This window comes from Pipistrellus hanaki (assembly GCF_964339955.1).
Source record: "Pipistrellus hanaki genome assembly, chromosome: X".
Classification (NCBI taxonomy): Eukaryota; Metazoa; Chordata; class Mammalia; order Chiroptera; family Vespertilionidae; genus Pipistrellus; species Pipistrellus hanaki.
The window spans coordinates 65,820,950-65,842,944 of record NC_140524.1 but is presented as its reverse complement, the minus strand read 5'-3'; the positions used below and the strand labels follow the sequence as shown (position 1 = coordinate 65,842,944).

Below are 21,995 nucleotides of genomic sequence, written 5' to 3'. Positions count from 1 at the left end.
AATTGTACTGTTATGAACATACACATTTTGTTCTTTCCCCAGTGCCAGAGATATTCTGTTTAATCAGCTCAACTCATACGCCTAGATAAAAATTCAATTATATACTTAGATCAAACAAGTCCACTAATAGGCCTGCCTATAAACTATGGGCAAGCGTCATCATCTTTCTACTTATGAGAAGATTTTGGGGTGGGGGGAGAGAAAGGAGATTGTTATCTTTATTTTCCTCTTCCTGATGCCTTTTCATTTTTGCTCCAATTATTTTTCCAATATTCTTATTTCAACCAGTTTTTCTTTTAATCTCAACCAGTTTTATTCTGTTATTCACCTCTTCTGCTCATAAAATGTTCCAGAGTATTTACAACAGTTCTGAAATAATTATATTACATTTTGATTGGGCATCCCCACCCTGACCCTACCCCAAAATTAATGTGAATTAGTGATTTTTGCTAAAATGTCAGGCCTTTGAAAAGTGAAAGCCAGTATTATAAAGATGGCCTCCCAAATGTGACTAAGTAATTAACAATTCAGAACACCTAGTGAAGCTATCTAATAGAAGACATTTTTCCATTTGCAAACACATCACAGAAACAGTTTAGAGACTTTTATTTTGTTAATGTCTTGTTCATTACCTAGCTTATTCTGTTAGAGATTCCTGGGTCCTTGGAATATGAAGAATAGAGACTAAGGAGCTATATTTGTCCCATCAGTGGGTATGGACAGTTGAAAAATAAATGGGTGGATTAATTTGATAACATCTATTGCTATTTCTTACTTCTGCCCCCCCCCCCCCCAGTTTAAATATACTAAGACTCAATTCTGTCACCTCAGGGTGGCAGCTCTAGTTTCTGACAGTAACATTTCTGCAGTCACCCCGTTGTAACCAAGAAGCTTGGAGTGATAAATCAATATTTTGATTTGAATCCATTTCAATGGAGTGGCCACAGTAGGTTCAGCATTATATTATCTGCTCAATTACTGTGGAGAATTATATGGTACCTTAGAGCCAGATTTTCTAAACACACTTAACTAAGTGATTTTCCTGGTATTTTCTATAACTAATTAAAAACACATTCTAATTAATTAATTAATTAATCAATGAACATACTTGATCAAGGGCAAAGGGGCAAAATATACAGAGCCCTTTACCTGAAAAAGGCCTGATGGCCTTTGTACTACCTTAAATAAAATCCTGACCTTGTTGAACCTAAGAAAACCCATCCAGGCAAAAGAGAAAATTCTCCAAACATATGAGTATGCCAACAATTTTCCATGTATTGTAGATAAATGGACAGTGTTACTGTGTCTGGTATGCATGAATAGATGGCAGAGACAGAGCTTGCAGGTGAATGGCAATAAACAGCTCTTGCCATCAAGAGCTCTCATATGGGATCTTTCATTCACTCTTGAGCTCTGCCAAGTGAAGCAACACCTTAGTCAAAGGTTCATAGAAATATTCAGGGTTATAGATTTTGAACCAGTTAAACTGTAGTCATATCATACTTAGGAGTGGGCTTACTTTATTCCTAGAGAGTCAGATCACCTTATATTACAATGAAAAAGTCAACTATTTAAGGTTAAAAATATAGTATTTCCCTAAAACAAGTTATACATTGGATTTACTAGCTGTTGACCACTTCCCCCAACATAACCCCAACAGAATTGTAGGCAGTTATGTGAACGGAAACCCAGGCTACTATTTAAGCATCTGTTGATGAAACAGTGTTAAATTCTACATATTAGCAACTACTTAAACAGCGAGATAGGGGAAATTTTTGCTGCCTTGAGATGAATGCAAATAAGTCCCAACACTAAGCATACCTACCACCTCAAGATGTCTAATGATAAGGGTATTAACATTTATCTATTATTTCATATATACTACTGTATTTCCCCAAAAATAAGACATCCCCCGAAAATAAGACCTAGCACATGGAAAGATAAGACATCCCCTGAAAATAAGACCTAGCGCAACTTTGGGAGAAAAAATATAAGACACTGTCTTATTTTCGGGGAAATAGGGTAGAAACTTGATATTGATTTGCATTTAACACTTACAAAAGCCCCATGAAGTATGACGAATTTAGTATTGTTATGTTGTAAATGAGAAAATTAAATCTAAGAGCATTCAAATAACTTGCTGAAAGTCACACAGCCTTATTAGTATCATACTAGTCCAAAATACTTTCAGGTTATATACAGAAATTTTAATGGAGGGAAGAGGCACGTGTGTGTATGTGTAAACATGAACAGTACCTTCTTGAGTAATTAAGATAAAATTGCTTATTCAATATTTTTCTCATCTTCATGTATCTTCTCCTTCATTTACAGTCTTTGTATGTCAGTGGTTTGCTCAGTTTGTCTTTATCACTTCCTTAATTTATTTTCAGAGACAATAGAGGTTTTCATTTTAACCTAATCAGACTAACATAATTTCTGGGTCCTTCACCTCTGAGAAAGTACAAAGAAGACAGATTCTTACACATGCTTACTGGTAAAAACTGGTCGGTTGCAGTGAATTCATGGATTCAAGTCTGGGAACTCACTATATCTTAACCCTATAAGCTAGCCATTTAATGTTAATTATTTTAAACTTACAGACACATTTTCACTAAACTCACCTATAATGCCAGAGTTCTGACTGATTAAATAAAACATTACCTAATGATCTGACCCTAATTGATCTTGTTCTCTTTTATTTAGTGATATATTTTTTCAATAGTCCTTTTCCATGCTTACCGCCACATCCTACAAAGGGAGCTAAATGGATTTTTGGTAGTAGATGCCAATCTCTACTCTAATTCACCCAGCACATTGCTTCCTAACACACTATTCTCTTATCAATTTCTTGGGTCAAGAACCTATGAGTCAGCATTGCTTATTGTATTGAATCCAGCCTTCTCTACCAGGCTTTCAAGTACTTCCATAATCTGGCTCTATCACACCTCAGCAGCTTTACATAGAACCATGCACAGCATTTGACATGCTTACTATCCCAATGTAAGCAAGGCCCCCATGCCTTTTTTCTCTCTGCCTCTCTGAGCTGCACTTTTCAAGGCCCAGCCCTCTAACAAAAACAAAAAAAAATCTTACTTATTCTATGTGTTGTGGACTCAACCAGAATCTGAACTCCTGGAAAGCAGGCTTTCAGGATTTTATATCTACCATTATACTATGCATCTAGCACAGAGCTGAGCATGCGACAGAGGATTACTAGTTTCTTGTTGCCATTTCCTTTGGGAAATTCAGAACACAGATTTTATATAGTTAATATTTGGAAATGGCTGAGGGACTATAGATTCAGCTTTCATCTAAACTCGTTACATTGCTTTTAATGTATTTCCTCCATTGGAGCCATTCAAGATACCAAAAGAAAATGAAATCAAATTACATTCAAGTAATTGCTATTGGCCTTTGTATCAAACACAGATAAAGGTTAGACTTTTTTCTTTCCTAATGTCAACTTAAAAAATATATATATTTTATTGATTTTTTACAGAGAGGAGGAGAGAGGGATAGAGAGCTAGAAACGTCGATGAGAGAGAAACATCGACCAGCTGCCTCTTGCACACTCCCTACCGGGGATATGCCCGCAACCAACGTACATGTCCTTGACCGGAATCGAACCTGGGACCTTTCAGTCCGCAGATCGATGCTGTACCACTGAGCCAAACCAGTTTTGGCCCTAATGTCAACTTTAATCAAAATATCCAAATGAATTAATATAAGCAAACCTGAAACTAGTATACAACATAATCTAGTTGAAATAATGATTCATATATGTGATAAAATTTTGTGCATTTTCACATTTCTTAACTAAAACTGCCTTACATTTTCCACAGCACTTTATAGGTTATAAAACATTACATATCTATTATTTTATTTGATCTGTGCAATTAAACTATGAAGCAAGTATTACCTTTTATTTAAGGTGAAACAAACTCAAGAGTCACAAATGTTACAAAATTTACTCGTGGCCTCAAAGTTAGGAAATGGGTAGAAACAAAATTTGAACCAAGAGCATAGAGAAGTTTAGGAGGGAAGGGAGGTTACAGCACAGTAGGGACCCCTTTGACACAACTGAACATGAACTGTATGTTATATATTGTCAGATGACACAAGTACGAACCATAATCCTTACCTTTAAGACACATAAATGTGTGAGAAATACATGTAAAGGCTGGACAACTGCTAGTTAAAAGAAAATTAAATCCAAAATATATTCTTCAGACGAATGCTCTTTCTATTATTCTACACTGGCTCCATTTACTTTAAACTTCTCTAATTTAGGGTGCCAGAGAGAGGCCTCAAGGGCTGGCAACATCTGCTAGGCAAGACAAAATCCTCATTACCATTACAAGAAGGTCAGAAATTTTCAAACCTGAAAGGGAGCTCCTTCTGACCTTAGGTTTGGAGATTTGGCAACTAACATTTTATGCTACTGAGCAAGTTAAGATATTTTAATAAAATAAACTTAATATTCAAAGTTGACCAAGCCAGGAGGCAGGAGGTTTGGGGACTTAGATCATTACCATCATTTGTAACTTCCATAAAGGTTGGCAGGCCAGAAAAATCTAAGTCCTCCCTATTGCTTGCATGGGCCTTTATTTCTTACTATGTCACATTCCAAAGTTTCTGTATGGCTTTCTGGATCTTCCCCAAACAATTTCTGTTGTCATGGTTAACAGGATTAGTCTCAATACCCCACATATCATGCTTTTCCTCCCACCTTCCTATGTGCTTTCACTGTGCCTGGAACACTTTCTCTCTGTATCTTGCTTAGTGAAATTAGGTCCATATGTCAAAGTCAAGCTGCTCCTTAGTGTCTTTCCTATTACAGACTTTGCTTATCTCCCTCATTCTGAAGGGTAAATATTATCTGCAATATCGGGATAAGGGAAGCAGGGTGGTGAAGAATTTAAAATGGCAGTACAGGAGAAAATTTGAATTCAAGTTCTAGGTTAGCCAGTAGAGTAAGTGACTTTGGTAGTTATCAAAGCTTCAAGCATTTATTTCCTACCCAATTTTAGCTACATTATTCATTATTTGTCCACTATTCCATTATTCACCATTTGTCCACTATATGCTAGTTGTTGATTAATTCTATCTAGATTTTGACACTGAATATTTTATGGTCTAATAAATGATATATGCATGTAAATAATTAGAATAAAAATAAGAAAAGTGGTTAAATAGCAAGAATAAATCATAGAAAATTTCTCAACTTTCAGAAGAAGTAATATTAAACATACTTTTGTAGAAAATAGGATTTGAACTTGGCTTTGAAGCATGTCCACGATCAAATAATGTATAGGAAAATGTTAGAAAAGTATAAAAAGCCATATAAATACAAGGGATAGTATTTTAACTGGAGTGAGAGGTAAAAGAAGCTTTTCTGAGAAATGATCAGGTGGAGTAAGGGATTCTTTAGTCCCCTAACTAGTTTTTTATTGAATGTATTGGGGTGACATTGATTCACAAAACCATACAGGTTTCAAGTGTACAACTCAATAAAACATCATCTGCACACTGTATCGTGTGCCCATCACCCAAAATAAAGTCTATTTCCATCTCTATTTAGCCCTCTTTGCCCTCTCCCACCTAAACTACCCTGCCCTTTTAAAAATATGTTTCTATTGATTTTTAGAGAGAGAGAGAGGAAGGGAGAGATAGAAACATCAATGAGATCTTGGCTTGTATGGCTCAGTGGTTGAATGTCAACCCATAAACCAAGAGGTCCCTGGTTTGATTCCTGGCTAGGGCACAAACCCAGGTTGCTGGCTCGATCCCCAGGAGGGGTAATGCAGGAGGCAACCAGTCAATGTTTCTCTCTCATCAGTGTTTCTTTTTAAAAAAAATATGTTTTTATTGATTTCAGGGAGAGGAAAAGAGAGGGAGAGAGAGATAGAAACATCAATGATGAGAATCATCGATTAGCTGCCTCCTGCATGCCCCCTACTGAGGATCGAGCCTGAAACCTGGACATGTGCCCTGACCTTGAATTAAACTGTGACCTCCTGGGTTGATGTGAAACCACTGAACCCAGGCCCCACCCCATTCTTTGATGGCTATCACCATGCTGTTGTCTGTGTCTATGATATACTACTATATATTGTTTTGTTTAATACCATCACCATTTTTCACAGAGCCCCTAACCCCCTTCCCCTCTGTCACCTATCAGTCTTTATGCACAACCTATCAAATATTTTAGAAGAAGCAATGGGTTCCCTTGATGGCAGGACATCCATCTATTCTCTGACCTTTTCTGCTTGCACACAAAATAGCCTATGTTACATTGTATGTGAAGATTTTTCAGGGCTACCTGGAACAGAGGGCTCAGAAATAGCTTCAGAGAATGCTCAATAAGTTAGGCAGCAGAGGGCTGCTTTGAAGAGAACCACTGACATGGCTTACATGCCTCTAAGATAAAGGGTATACCTCTAAGAATATACCAGCAAGACAAATGAGCTAATTTTAGCTTATATGCAGATTAAGGGCAACTGCCTCAGGTTCCACCCATGGAAGGTTGTGGTAGGGTCAGGGGAGTGACTATAGCTGCTAGTGGGTATAAAGCCAAGGAAGAGACTGACAGAAGCTAAATTATTCAACATGCAATACACCATCAAAGTTACATTCATCTTGGAGCCTTGTCTATCTGTATGATCCACCCTCTCTTAAGCTATTCTCCAGGCTACTGGCTCCCATGATCACCTGGGTTCAGATAGTACAGACTATCCATTTGTAAATGCTTCTAGCAGTTTTAGATATGAATGTGCATGCCTCCTCAGGATGAATCACCTTGAACTCCTTCTCATGAGGAATCCATGTTGTGTACAATGCCCAAACTTTCATAGTGTTTTTCTTCAACCTTGGAGAGTGATTAATTTTTTCCCCCCATAAAAAGCAATCCCATTTACCATTGTACCAAAAAAAATTAAGATACCTAGGAATAAACTTAATTAAGGAGGTAAAAGACCTATATTCAGAAAACTACAGGACATTGAAAAAAGAGATAGATGTAGACATAAACAGATGTAAAAACATACCATGCTCATGGTTTGGTAGAATCAACATAAATAAAATGTCCATACTACTCAAAGCAGATTCAATGCAATCCCCATTAAAAAACCAATGGCATATTTCACAGACCTAGAAAAAACTTTCCAAAAATTCATATGGAATAAAAAAAGACCCTGAATAGCCACAGCAATCCTTAGAAAGAAGAACAAAGTTGGAGGGATCACAATATCAGATATCAGGCTATAATACCAAGCTACAGTTCTCAAAACTGCCTGGTGCTGGCATGTAGAACAAATGGAGCAGAACAGAGAATCCAGAAATTGACACAAGCCATTATGCTCAATTAATATTTGACAAAGAAGACAACAGCATACAATGGAGTCAAGACAGTCTCTTCAATAAATGGTGCTGGGGCCGAAACCAGTTTGGCTCAGTGGATAGAGCATCGACCTGCGGACTGAAGGGTCCCAGGTTTGATTCCGGTCAAGGGCATGTACCTTGGTTGAGGGCACATCCCTAGTAGGGGGTGTGCAAGAGGCAGCTGATCAATTTTTCTCTCTCATCGATGTTTCTAACTCTCCTCTCTGTAAAAAAATCAATAAAATATATATTTTTTTAAATAAAAATAAATGGTTCTGGGATAATTGGTCAGATCATGCAAAAAATATGAAACTAGATCAACAACTTATACCATATACACACACCAAAAAAACCCTCAAAATGGTTAAAGGACTTAAATGTAAGATGGAAAATCATAAAAATCTTAAAAGACTCCATAGTCAGCAAAATATCAGATTTATGTTCTAGCAATATGTTTACTGATACAGTTCCTAGGGCAATGGAGACTTGGGAGAAAATAAAGAAATGAGACTGCATCAAAATAAATAGCTTCTGCACAGCGAAAGAAATCAACAAAACAATAAGAACGCCCACTGCATGGGACAACATATTTGCCAATGCTATCTCAGATAAGGTTTTAATCTCCAAAATTTACAGGGAACTCATATAACTTAACAAAAGGAATATAAACAATGCAATAAAAAATGGGCAAAATACCTAAATAGACACTTTTCATAAGAGGACATACAGAAGGCCAAGAGATATGTGAAAACATGCTCAAAGTCACTAATCATCTGAGAGATGCAAATCAAAAGAACAATGAGATAACATCGCATACCTGTCAGAATGGCTATCATCAGCAAATCAATAAACGGACGAGTGCTGGAGAGGATGTGGAGAAAAAAGAACCCTCGTGCACTGCTGGTGGTAAGGCAGATTGGTGCAGCCACTGTGAAAACAGTATGAAGATTCCTCAAAAAAGTAAAAAATAGAACTCCCCTTTAACCCAGCAATCCTATCTGGGAATATATCCCAGGAAACCAGAAACACCAATCAGAAAGAACATATGCATCCCTATGTTCATAGCAGCTCTATTTATAATAGCTAAGATTTGGAAATAGCCTAAGTGGCCATCAGCAGATGAGTGGGTTAAAAAACCATGGTACATCGACACAATGGAATACTATGCTGCCATAGAAAGGAAGGAACTCCTTCCATTTGCAACAGCATGGATGGAGCTGGAGAGCATTATGCTAAGCAAAGTAAGTCAGTCAAAGAAAGATAAATATCACATGATCTCATTCACTTGTGGATTATAATGAACAATATAAACTGATGAACCAAAACAGATCCAGAGACAAAGAAGCACCGATAAGATCCTCAAACCTCAGAGGAAAGGTAGGGGAGGGTGGGGTTAAGGAGGAAAGATCAACCAAAGGACTTGTATGCATGCATATAAGCATAACCAATGGACGCAGACAACAGGGAGTGATAGTGAGGGCATAATTGGGGGATGATGGCAATGGGGGCATAAGGACTCATATGTAATACCTTAATTAATAAAATAAATAAATAAATAAATAAATAAATAAATAAATAAATAAATAAACTGTGCTACATCTACACAATGGAATACTACACTGCTATAGAAAATAAACTTTTACCATTTGCAGCAGCATGGGTGGAAGTGGAGAGCATTATGCTAAGTGAAATAAGCCAGTTTGAGAAAGATAAATATCACATGATCTCACTCATATGTGGAATATAATGAACAACATAAACTGATGAACAAAAATAGATCCAGAGACAAAAAAAAACAACAAAACAAAAAAAAAACAAAAAAAAAAAAACACTGAACAGACTGCCGAACCTCAGAGAGAAGTCGGGGGGGCGGGGGGTTAAGAGATTAATCAAATGACTTATATGCATGCATATTAGCATAACCAATGGACACAGACACTGGGGCAGTGAGGTTTGTCTGGTGAGGCAGGAGTGGTAAGGGGGTGTCAATCGGGGAAAAAGAAGACATACATAATACTATAAACAATAATTTTTTTTCAATTACAGTTGACATACAATATTATATTAGTGTCAGGTGTGCAACTCTGTGATTAGACATTACATAATCTATGAATTGATCATCCAGATAATTTTTATACCTACCTGACACCATACACAGTTATTGCAATGTTATACTATATAATAAAAGGCTAATATGCAAAGTGTCCCCTCAACTGGGAGTGCGACCAGGGGGCGGGACTGGCCAGCCAACTGCCCGTGGCCTCTTTCCCCAGTTGGCCTTGCCCGATTGGCCCAGATTCGGGTGGGCCAGATGGACACCACCGTGCATGAATTTGTGCTCTGGGCCTCTAGTTGACTATATTCCCTGTGCTGTACTTTACATCCCCATGACTATTCTGTAACTACCAATTTAGGTACTGAATTCTGTCATTTTTTTCAACCAGTCCTTCAACTGCTCTCCCATTTGGCAAGACTCAGTATGTTCTCTGTATCCATGGCAATGACACAAGCATCCATCTCCTGGCCGCTCAGCACCTGTGTATGCAAATTAACCCACAATCTTTGTTGGGTTAATTTGCATACTCATTTCTGATTGGCTGGTGGGCATCATGAAGGTATGATCAATTTTCATCTTTCTCTTTTATTAGTGTAGATACCCAGAAGTGGTATTACAGGGTTCTTCTTTGTTTTTTGTTATAGACTTTGTTTTAAAGTCTGTTTTGTTTGGTATAAATATTGTTATCCAACATTTTTTATTCCATTTTCATGTCTTTTTCCATCCTTTTACTTTCAGTTTGTATGTGCCTTTCAGTCTGAAGTGAGCCTCTTGTAGACAGTATAGATACTGTCCTATCCATTCAGCCACCATATGTCTTTTGAATGGAGCATTTAATTAATTTATGTTTAATGTATTTGTTGATAGATATATATAGTTATTACTCTTTTATTATTCATATATTTTTTATTTTATCTTCTTCTAAAGAAGTCTCTTTAAAATTTCTTGTAATACTAGTTTGGTGGAAATGAACTCCTTCATATTTTTCTTATCTGGGAAGCTAGTTATCTGCCTTTGATTGTAAATGATAGCTTTGCTGGGTAATCTTGGTTGTACATCCTTACTTTTCATCACTTTAGTTATTTTATTCCAATTCCTCCTGGCCTGCAACATTTCTGTTGAGAAATCAGCTGATAGTCTTATGATAGCTCCTTTGAAGTTAACTAACTGCTTTTTTCTTGCTGCTTTTAAAATTCTCTTTGTCTTTAAACTTTGGCATTTTAATTATGATGTGTCTTGGTGTGGTCCTCTTTGGGTTCATTTGTTTGGGACTCTCTGTATTTCCTACACTTTTGTGTCTATTTTCTTCACTAGGTTAGATAGATATTTAGTCATTATTTCTTTAAATAAGTTTTCAATTCCTTGCCTTCTCTTCTCCTTCTGGTATGCTTTTGATGTGAATATTGGCATACTTGATGTCACAGAGGGCCTTTAAACCATACTCATTATTTTGAGACTTATTTTCTTTTTGCTATTCTGATTGGGTGTTTTTTGCTATCTTACCTTCCAATTGCTGATTCAATCCTTTGTTCCATATAACCTGCTGATTTCCTCTAATGTATTCTTTTCAGTTATTGTATTCTTCATTTATGACTGGCTCATTTTTAATCGTTTCTATATCCATTTTTATGTTTCCTACTCTCTGTTAAAGTTCTCACTAAGATAGATGAGTCTCCTTATAACCAGTGTTTTGAACTCTGCATCTGGTAGATTTTTATCTCCATTATATTTAGTTATTTTTCTGGAGTTTTTTTTTCCCCTGTTCTTTCATTTGGGACATGTTTCTTTGTCTCCTCATTTTGGCTGCCTCCATGTGTTTGCTTTTCTAAATATTAGGTAGAGCTGCTACCTCTCCCAGTTTTGGTAAAGTAGTCTTATGTAGTATGTGTCCTATGGGGTGCAATGGCACAGTCTCTCTGGTCACCTGAGCCAGGTACTCCAAGTTTGTTCCTTGAACCTGATGTGTGTGCCCTCCTGTTGTAGTTGAGCCGTGGTTGCTGTTGGTATATAAGTAGGAAGAATTGATCCTCCAGATGATTGGTTGTGAGGACAGGCTGTGACTACAATGAAGAGCTGTTGTGTAGGGTCTGGTTCTATGTAGCAAGATTCACTTTAGTGGGCTCTGATACCTGCCAAATCTGCTGTTTGAGTGTGTCATTTGTGGAGGTGTTTAAACAAAGGTATCTTCAAGTACTTCTGTCTGGGAATAAGCTTCCCCTCCAGCCCTCATCCTGAAGCCACCTCATATGTCCATGGTTCACTTTAAAGCTTCTATACCAGTGCTGGAACTCATAGGAAGTGAGTCCGAGTAAGTTCATGTGCAAGTCCTTTAAGAGGAACTGTCTGGTATTCCAGCAGCCTCTGTATCTCTCAGCCTTAATCCTTTATGGTTTTTACAGCCAGAAGTTATGAGACTTCTTTTGTTGGCATTGGAAGCTTAGGCTGAAGAGAGTTCTGTGGGACTGGAACCCCTACATAGCCACACTATTCCTCCTGATTTTTTACTACAAAAATCAGGTGTGGGACCAGCCCATTCTGTATCTCTACCCCTATTTACAGCCCAACCCAAGTTGGTTTTTAAATACTAATGGCCTATCTTGCCTCATGCCTCAGTCTTTTAAAAAATCTCTCAAATAAGAAGAATCTGTCCTTAATGAATCCCATACCTTTTGCTAACTGGCCTTGGGCCCAGCACCATCAGCAGCTAGCCTTGGTTCAGAGCATGCCCTCTCCCAGGGAAATTCTAATCCAAGAAAAAATAGGAGCCATGTGCAGATAACTCTGTAGCTCCAGCAGGGTAGCCCTAGGCATGGCACATGTAATGGCTGACCTTGTACTTCCCTGAAGGTCCCAGAGCCAGTGCACTGGGTAGACAGCTTCGGACTAAGCCAGATTAAAACTCTACCATCTCCACAAGTGAAGGACTTGGTGAGTACCAAAGCCCCACTAAAGGAAGTCCTGCCCTATAGGGGGTGTCTCCTGCATAGTAGTTCTTCCACTGTAGTTGCAATAAGTCCTCATAACCAATTATCCTGGAGATCAAATAATCCCAGTAACACTAACAGCAATCAAGGCTAAACTAAAACAGGAAAGTGCACACAGCCCACAAAAGGGGAATATCTAGAGTTCCCAGACCAGGTGACTGGGGAGGCTGAGCCACTGGGATGTACAGGACACCTACTACACAAGGCCACTATATCAAGTCTGGGAGTCATAGTATTCTACCTAATACATGGAAACAAACCATGGAGGCAGCCAAAATGAGACAAAGAAACAAGTACCAAATGAGCAAACTGGAGAAATCTCCAGAAAAAATAAATGAGATGAAAGCAAGTAAACTGCTAGATACAGAGTTCAAAACAATGGCTAAAAGGATACTCAAGGAAGTTAGTTAGCACTTCAAAAGCATTAAAAAGGACATAGGAATCATAAAAACAGTAACAAATGAAGAATAGACTAACTATAAAAAAACATAAATATCTATTTTTCCTGGTGGGACAATAGATTATATCTTTAAAACTGATTTATTGATGTACTAGAACCCCAGTGAATGAATTTGTGCATAGGTGGGGTCCCTCAGGATGGCCTGCAGAGATTGGGCCTCAGATTGTGCCCCCAACCTCACAGCCCCACAGCCCCGCCTGGCATCCATCTTGGGCTGGCACTTCCCCCTCACCTGCTTCACCATCCTGCCTGTGGGGTGATTGATTCAAGGCCAGGCCCCCTGCCAAGCTCCCTCAGCACTTGGAAACCAGGCAGTGACCCCAACCCCCTGTCGTCACTGCTGGTCACCATCTGCAGTGCAATAGGTCCTCTGCCTGGGATGCTGGAGAGCCTTGACCTGGAGCTGCCCACTCACCTGCTCCACCATCCTATCGCAGTCCTGTTCTTGTTGGGGCCTATAGCGGCCAGCAGTGCCTCCACTGCCACTCACTGCCAGTGTTATTTTGCCAATGCCTGCCATGTTCCACACCATCCTCTGGTAGTCAGTGCACATCATAGTGAGTGGTCGAACGACCACCTGAGAGACAATTTGCATATTAGGCTTTTATTGTATAGGATGATACTACTGAAATGAAGAATAATTTACAGGCAATAAAAACACAGTAGATGAAGTTAATAATCAAATTAGCAATTTGGAATATAAGAAAGCAAAAGGCGCCGGGACCGGTTTGGCTCAATGGATAGAGCGTCGGCTTGGGAACTGAAGGGTCCCGGGTTCGATTCCAGTCAAGGGCATGTACCTTGGTTGTGGGCATATCCCCAGTAGGGGGTGTGCAGGAGGCAGCTGATTGATGACACTCTCTCATCAATGTTTCTAACTCTCTATCTCTCTCCCTTCCTCTCTGTATAAAATCAATAAAATATATTTTTTTAAAAAAGCAAAAGGCACCCAGTCAGAATAGCAAAAATAGAAAAGCATCCAAAAATGATGATAGTGGAAGGAACCACTGGGAGAACTTAAAAATTATCAACATTTGCCCCATGGTGGTACCAGGGGAGAAGAGTCAAAACAATAAATTGAAAACCCATTTGAAAAAATAATGCCAGAAAACTTCCTAAACCTGGTGAAGGAAATAGACATACAAGTACAGGAAGCACAGAGAGCCCCAAATAAGATGAAGCCAAAGATGTCCACACCAAGACACATCATAATTAAAATGCAAAAGCTTAAAGACAAAGAGAGAATTTTAAAAGCAGTGTGAGAAAATCAGTTAGTTACTTCCAAGGGAACTTTCATAAGACTATAAGCTGATTTCTCAACAGAAACTTTGCAGGCCAAAATGGATTGAGAAAAAATATTTAAAGTGATGAAAAGCAAGGACTTACAACCAATATTACTCTACTCACAAAAGCTATCATTTAGAATCAAAGGACATATAAAGAGCTTCCCAGACAAGGGAGAATAGTTAAACCAGTGTTACATGAAATGTTAAAGAATAAGAAGAGGAAAAAAAGATATACAAATTTACATGCCATCTTAGTTGGTTTTGTTTGCATATCACTCCTGATTGGCTGTGAGTGTAGCGGAGGTATGGTCAATTAACATCTTTCTCTTTTATTAGTGTAGATTTGCTTCTAAGCAGAAAATGCACCATGAATATTCCCTGTATTAATGAAAATATTTCAGTTGGGTTTCATATTTTCAAACTTTTAAAGGAGCTTGTGAATTTTCTTAATGGTTCTTTTCTTTCTTTTCCTGCAGTTTCCTTTTCTCTTGCCTCTTCTTTAGTTATGCATTTCTATTCTAGTTCCAACAACTCCTCATTAGTCAGTTCCTTGGAACCCACCCCTAGAAGCTCCTCAGTGTCATCCTCATCTGCACACAGGTTAAAGTTATTTGCCATCTCAACCATATCCTCATTGATTTTTGTAACTTTCTCATCCTTGGCAATTCCTTTAAAGTCATGGATGAACCTCTTGAGTGTATTCTTCCAGATGTCATTCATATACTCCTTGGTAACACTACTCCAATCCTAAGCAAGTTCTTAATGCAGCTATAGATATAATCTTTTTAGAATTGCATTAGTGTCTTCCTCATTTCCAGCAATAACTTGGGTAAAGGTACCTCTCAGGCTTTAAAACTGCTATAATTCCTTGATCCACTGGTTGGATCAAAAATGTGCTTGGAGGAGATACAGCCACTTTGATATTAGGATGATTACCAAGTAAAGGAGGATGTCTGGAAGCATTATCAACAATAAGCAAATATATTGAAAGGTATCTTATTCTACCAGTACTTTCCCATTTCACTGGCATAGCAATTCTGGAGAGCATCTTAGAGGAAGAGCTGAATTATCCATGGCTTCTTATTGCTCCTGTAGTACATTGACCATGAGTGCTTATTGATAGGCTTGAAGGCCCTGGTGTTCTCACTGTGATAGATAACAATGGTTTCAATTTGTAGCCAACAACATTGCCCACAAGCAAAATTGTTACTCTGTTCTTAGAAGCCTTGAAACCTGGCATTGACTGGCCTTCTTATATTATACATAAAAGAACTTTCAGGCATCCATTTTAAGAATATAGATGCATCATCCACATTGAATATTTCCTCTGGCAAGTAATTTTCCTCTATAATCAGTTTATCTAAAGTTTTGAAAAATTCTTCAACTGCCTTCACATTAGCACTCAGAAATTCACTACCCTCTTTCGCATTATGAACTGAATAATAATTCTTGAATCATTTAAAAAACAAACAAACAAACAAACATAGAGCTATCAGTAAATTAAACATAATAGTCTGGTGCAGTCTTTTTTTTTTTTTTTCCAACACTGCAAACAAAATTTTGCTTTGGCTATGACATTAATTTTTATTGTTAAGACGATTATAGATGTTCTTTTTCTCCCCAATAGCTCCCCTCCACCAGGTTCCTACCCAACCCAGGCCCTCGACACCCTATTGGCTGTGTCCATATGTAATGCATACTTTCATATAAGATCTTTGTCTAATCTCTTCCCACACCCACCACACTCCCTTCACTTTGAGAATCATCAGTCTATTCCATTTCCATGTCCCTGATTCTATTCTATTCACCAGTTTATTCTGTTCATCAGATTTCTTATTCATTTGATTTTTTAGATTCACCTGTTGATAGATATGTATTTGTTGTTATGTTGTCGTTTATATTTTTTATCTTTACCTTTTCTTCTTCTTCTTCTTCTTCTTCTTCTTCTTCTTCTTCTTCTTCTTCTTCTTCTTCTTCTTCTTCTTCTTCTTCTTCTTCTTCTACGTCTTCGTCTTCGTCTTCGTCTTCTTCTTCTTCTTCTTCTTCTTCTTATTATTATTATTATTATTATTATTATTAAAAAATACCCTTGAGCATTTAATATAATATTGGTTTTGTGGTGATGAACTCCTTTAGCTTTTTCTTGCCTGTGAAGCTCTTTATCTGACCTGCAATTCTAAATGATAGCTTTGCTGTGCAGAGTATCCTTGAGAGTGGATCTTTGCTATTCATCAGTTTGAATATTTCTTGATACTTCCTTCAGGCCTGCATAGTTTCTGTTGAGAAATCAGCTGACAGTCATATGGGCATTCTCTTGTAGGTAACTAACTTTTTATCTTGATGCTTTTAAGATTCTCTCTTTGTTTTTAGCTCTTGGCATTTTAATTTTGATGTGCCTGAGTATGGTCCTCTTTGGGTTCCTCTTATTTGGGATTCTTTGTGCTTCCTGGACTTATAAGTCTATTTCTTTTATCAGGTAGGGGAAGTTTTCTGTCATTATTTCTTCAAATAGGTTTTCAGTATTTTACTTTCTCTATTCTTATGGCACCTCCATCATGTGGATGTTGGTATGCTTGACATTGTCCCAGAGGCTCCTTACACCAACTTTATATTTTTGAATTCTTATTTCTTCTTGCTCTTCTGGTTGGTGTTTTTTTGTTTGTTTGTTTTTGTTTTTTTTCTTCCTCTTCTTCATATTTCAAATTGTTGATTTGATTCTCAGAATCCTTTACTCCACTGTTGAATCCCTGTACATTATTCTTTATTTCAGTCAGTGTATGCTTAATTTCTGACTGGTCCTGTTCATTATTTATTTATTTATTTTTTGCATTCTCACTAAGATCCTTAAAACTCTCACTAACTATCTTGGAGGTTTCTAGAAGATTCTTGAGTAGCCTTATAACCATGGTTTTGAACTCTATATCCAGTAGTTTTATTTCTTCCATTTATTTCATTTGTGATGTTTCTTTGTCTCTACATTGTTTTCAGTGTTTTTATTTATTTATTTTCCATTTTTTAATTAAGATATTATATGTGCACATATCTTACCATTGCCCCCCAACACACACACTTCCATACATGCACACCCTCCCCAGAGTTTTTCGGCCATTGGTTATGCTATATGCATGCATACAAGTCCTTCGGTTGATCTCTTATCTCCCCCATATCTTCCTACCCTCCCCGCTGTAATTTGACAGTCTGTTTGTTGCTTTACTATCTCTGTATTTATCCTTTTGTTCATCGGTTTGTAATGTTATTTATTATCCATAAATGAGTGAGATCATGTTGTGTTTTTCTTCCATTGACTGGCTTATTTCACTCAGCATAATGTTATCCAATATAATCCAGGTTGCTGCAAATGATGAGAATTCTTTATTTTTTATGGCAGCATAGTATTCCATTGTGTAGATGTACCATCGTTTTTTGATCCAATCATCTGCTGATGGGCACCTAGGCTGATTCCAAATTTTGGCTATTGTAGATTGTGCTGCTATGAACATAGGGGTGCATATATCCATTCTTATTGGTGTTTCCAGTTTCTTGGGATATAATCCTAGGAGTGGGATTACTGGGTCAAATGGGAGTTCCATTTTCAGTTTTTTGAGGAAACTCCATACTGTTCTCCACAGTGGTTGCACCATTCTGCATTCCCACCAGCAGTGAACGAGGGTTCTTTTTTCTCCACAACCTCGCCAAAACTTGTCGTTTTTTGATGTTAGCCATTCTGACAGGTGTGAGATGGTACTGCATTGTTGTTTTGATTTGCCTTCTGTATGTCTGTTTTCAAAAAGTGTCTATTTAGATCATTTGCCCATTTTTGGATTGGATTGTTTATCTTCCTTTTGCTAAGTAGTATGAGTTCTCTGTAAATTTTGGAGATTAAACTTTTATGTAAAATATCATTGTCAAAAATGTTTTTGTATGCAGTGGGCCTTCTTGTTGTTTTGTTGATGGTTTCTTTTGCTGTGCAGAAGCTTTTTATTTTGATGTAAAATCATTTGTTTATTTTCTCCCTAGTCTCCATTGCCCTAGGAGCTGTGTCTGTAAAGATATTACTACAATATATGTCTGCTATTTTGCTGTTTATGGAGTCTTGTAAGATTTTTATGGTTACCATTTTACATTTATGTCCTTTAACCATTTTGAGTTTGTTTTTATGTATTGTGTAAGTTGATGACCTAGTTTCTTTTCTTTTTTTTTCATGTATCTGACCAAACTTCCCAGCACCACTTATTGAAGAGACTGTCTTGACTCCATTGTATGCTCTCGCCTCCTTTGCCAAATATTCATTGAGCATAATGGCTTGTGTCTATTTCTGGGTTCTCTGTTCTGTTCTATTGGTCTATATGTCTGTTCTTGTGCCAGTACCAGGCAGTTTTGAGAACCACGGCTTGGCAATATAGCTTAATATCTGGTATTGTGATCCCTCCAACTTTGTTCTTTTCAGGATTGCTGTGGCTATTCAGGGTCTTTTTGTTTTTGTTTTTGTTTTTGTTTTTGTTTTGTTATCCCAGATGAATTTTTGGAGAGTTTGTTCTAGATCTTTGAAATACACCATTGGTATTTTAATGGGGTTCATATTGAAACTGTAAATTGCTTTCGGTTGTATGGACATTTTAATGATGTTGATTCTACCAATCCCTGCACATATTTATGTCTTCCTCTATCAATTTCTTTCAGTGTCTTGTAGTTTTCTGAGTTAAGACCTGTTTTAATTTTTTTGGTTCAATGGTAAATATAATTTATTTTTCATTTCTCTTTCTTTGAGTTCATTACTGATGTATAAAAAGGCCATAGATTTCTGGGTGTTAATTTTTTCTGCTACATTACCAAATTCATTTCTTAGGTCTAGTAGTTTTTTTGATGGAGTCTTTGAAGTTTTCTATTATAATAATAGTATCATGTCATCTGTGAATAAAGACAGTATTACTTCTTTTCCAATTTTGATGCCTTGTATTTCTTCTTCTTGTCTGATTGCTATGGCTAGCACTTCCAGTACTATCTTGAATAGGAGTGGTGAAAGTGGGCATCCCTGTCTTGTTCCTCTTCTTAGAGGGAAATGAGTTTAGTTTTTTACCATTGAGTATGATGTTAACTGTAGGTTTGTCATATAAGGCTTTTATTATATTGAGTTATGGTCCCTCTATTCCCACTTTGCTGAGAGTATTTATCAAGAAAGGGTGTTGGATTTTGTCAATTGCTTTTTCTGCATTGATTGACATGATTATGTGATTTTAGTCTCTCAATTTGTTTATGTAATGTATCACATTGAGCCGAAACCGGTTCGGCTCAGTGGATAGAGCATCAACCTGCAGACTGAAAGGTCTCAGGTTCGATTCTGGTTAAGGGCATGTACATTGGTTGCGGGCACATTCCCAATAGGAGGTGTGCAAGAGGCAGCTGATCAATGATTCTCTCTCATCGATGTTTCTAACTCTCTATTGCTCTCTCTTCCTTTCTGTAAAAAAAAAAAATCAATAATATATATATATATATTAAAATGTATCACATTTATTTGCAGATATTGTACCATCCTTGCATCCCCAGAATAACTCCCACTTGGTCATGGTGTATGTATGATCTTTCTAATGTAATGCTAAATCAAATTTTCTAGAATTTTGTTGTAGATTTTAGCATCTATGTTCATCAAGGATATTGGCCTGTAGTTCTCTTTGTAGCATCTTTATTTGGCTTTGGGATAGGGTAATGATGGCATCATAGAACGAGCTTGGTGCCTTCCTCCTGAGTTTTTTGTAACAGTCTGAGGAGGATGGGTTTTAGTTCTTTGAATACTTTGCAGAACTCGCCTGTAAAACCATCCAGACCAGGGCATTAGTTTGATGAAAGAATTTTTTTTTAATCACTGCTTCAATTCTTCAGTATTTATCAGCATATTCAGGAGGTTTTTTTTAATTCTTTATCGATTAAGGTATTGCATATGTGTCCTTATTCCTTCATATTCACCCTCAACTTTGATTGATAGCCTTGCTGGGAACAGTATTCTTGGATTCAGATTCTTGCTTTGCATGACTTCATATATTTCATTCCATTCCCCTCTGGCCTAATGTGTTTCTCTTGAGAAACCTGTTGATGGTCTGATGGGAGATCCTTTGTAGTTAACTTTCTGTCTCTCTCTGGAAGCCTTTAAGATTCTTACTTTATTGTTGGTGTTTGCCAATTTAATTATAATATGTCTTGGTGTCAGTATTTTGGGGTTCATCTTGTTTGAGACTCCATGATCTTCTTGGAGTTTTGTTACTTTTTTCTTCCCAATATTAGGGAAGTTTTCTGTTATTATTTCTTCAAATAGGTTTTCTATTCTTTGCTCAGTTTCTTCTCCTTCTGGGTCCTCTATTATGTGGAAGTGTTGTTTTGTTTCATGTTGTCCCAAAGTTCCCTTAGGCTTTCCTCCTGTGGTTTGTTGTTGTTGTTGTTTTTTGTGTTTTTGTTTTGTTTTGTTTTGTTTTTCCCTAGATGCTGCTTTGCTTGAATATTTTTTCCTACCTTGTCTTTTGCTCACTGATGTGGTCATCCGTTTCTTCTTATCTACTGTTGATGCTTTCTATTGAGTTCTTTATTGCAGCAATGTCATTTTTCATTTCTTCTTGGTTCTTCTTCATTTCCTCTTGTTTCTTACCCATATTGTTGAATTTGTCTTCCATCCTTTTCAGCGTCCTTATGACCATTGCTCTGAATTCTTTCTCTGACATATTGCTTGCCTCCATTTTGTTTACTTTCTTCTCCAGTGATTCTTCATTTTCTTTAGTATGTGGGCTGTTTCTTTGTCTCCCTTTAATTGTTCCTCTGAGGGTGTTTGCTTATGTAGCTCTGTCTCTCCTGCATTGACTTAAAGACACAAAATAGAACACAGCAAGGCACAACACACAGGGCACCAAACACAAATATATTCATAATACTAATAACTCCAAATAAAGGTGACCACTAGAGAAAAGAGTATTAGGGGATAGAAAAAGAGTGAAAAAATGATATTGAGAATATGAATAAATGTAAGAGGGAAAATAAAGAGAAGAAAGAAGAAAGGATAGAAATTTTAAAAAACAACAACAAACTAATCCAAAAAAAAAAAAATGCAAACAACAAACACCCGGATGAGTCTGAGGAGGCAGAGCTTTCTCGAGGGGACATCTGACCTTTCCATCCATGGAGAGCCTCACCAGCTGTGTTTAATTCGCCAATTCCAGGTGGATGTTGTTCGAATCAGCTGTTCCTTCTATCTGCTCTGTGAGAAGGTGCAGGGCACATCCGTGTATTCAGTGCTGCTTTTTCTCTTCCTGGACAGAAATTTTAGGTGCCTGCAGTCAGGGAGGCTAAAGTCTCAGTGTTCATGGTTTAGTGGCTGAGGCAAGTGGTCCCTTGGCATTGTGGTTGTAGGGTCCCTGGAGGTATCCTAGGTCTTCCCAGTTGATGGTAATGCTGGGCTTCCAATCACAGCCAGTCGCCCCATTCAATATGATGCATTCTCTTCTTTTGATTTATTTTTAATCTTTGCCAGTTTAATTATGATGTGTCTCGGTATTGGTATTTTTGAGTTCATATTTATTAGGACTACCTGGGCTTCCTGAACTTGTGTGACCTTTTCCTTCACCAGGTTAGGGATTTTTTTTGTTTCATTATTTCCTCAAACAAATTATCCCTTGCTCACTTTCTTCTCCTTTTTGTACCCTTATGATATGGATACTATTATATTTCATGGTGTCCCAATATTCCCTTGAATTACCCTTATTCTTTTAAGTTATTTTTCTTTTCATTTCTTTGATTATGAATTTTTTCAACCTTGTATTATATTTAAAATAGTATTCCAAACAGAT

At 37.3% G+C, this 21,995-nt stretch overlaps 1 protein-coding gene across 11 annotated transcripts in view; it reads right to left on the bottom strand.

The window, feature by feature from the left end:
• Positions 1–21,995, bottom strand: part of NEXMIF (neurite extension and migration factor) — a 365,486-nt gene that overhangs the window by 105,939 nt on the left and 237,552 nt on the right. For 7 of the 11 annotated variants that reach the window (XM_084869416.1, XM_084869415.1, XM_084869418.1 and 4 more), the window contains one exon: positions 8,198–8,308. The exons of 3 other annotated variants lie outside the window; for them this stretch is intronic. The gene's annotated coding sequence lies outside the window, so the exon portion shown is untranslated. Of the gene's footprint in view, positions 1–2,256; positions 2,326–8,197; positions 8,309–21,995 lie in introns of those variants that run through there. One more of the 11 variants, XM_084869412.1, reaches the window with a different exon arrangement.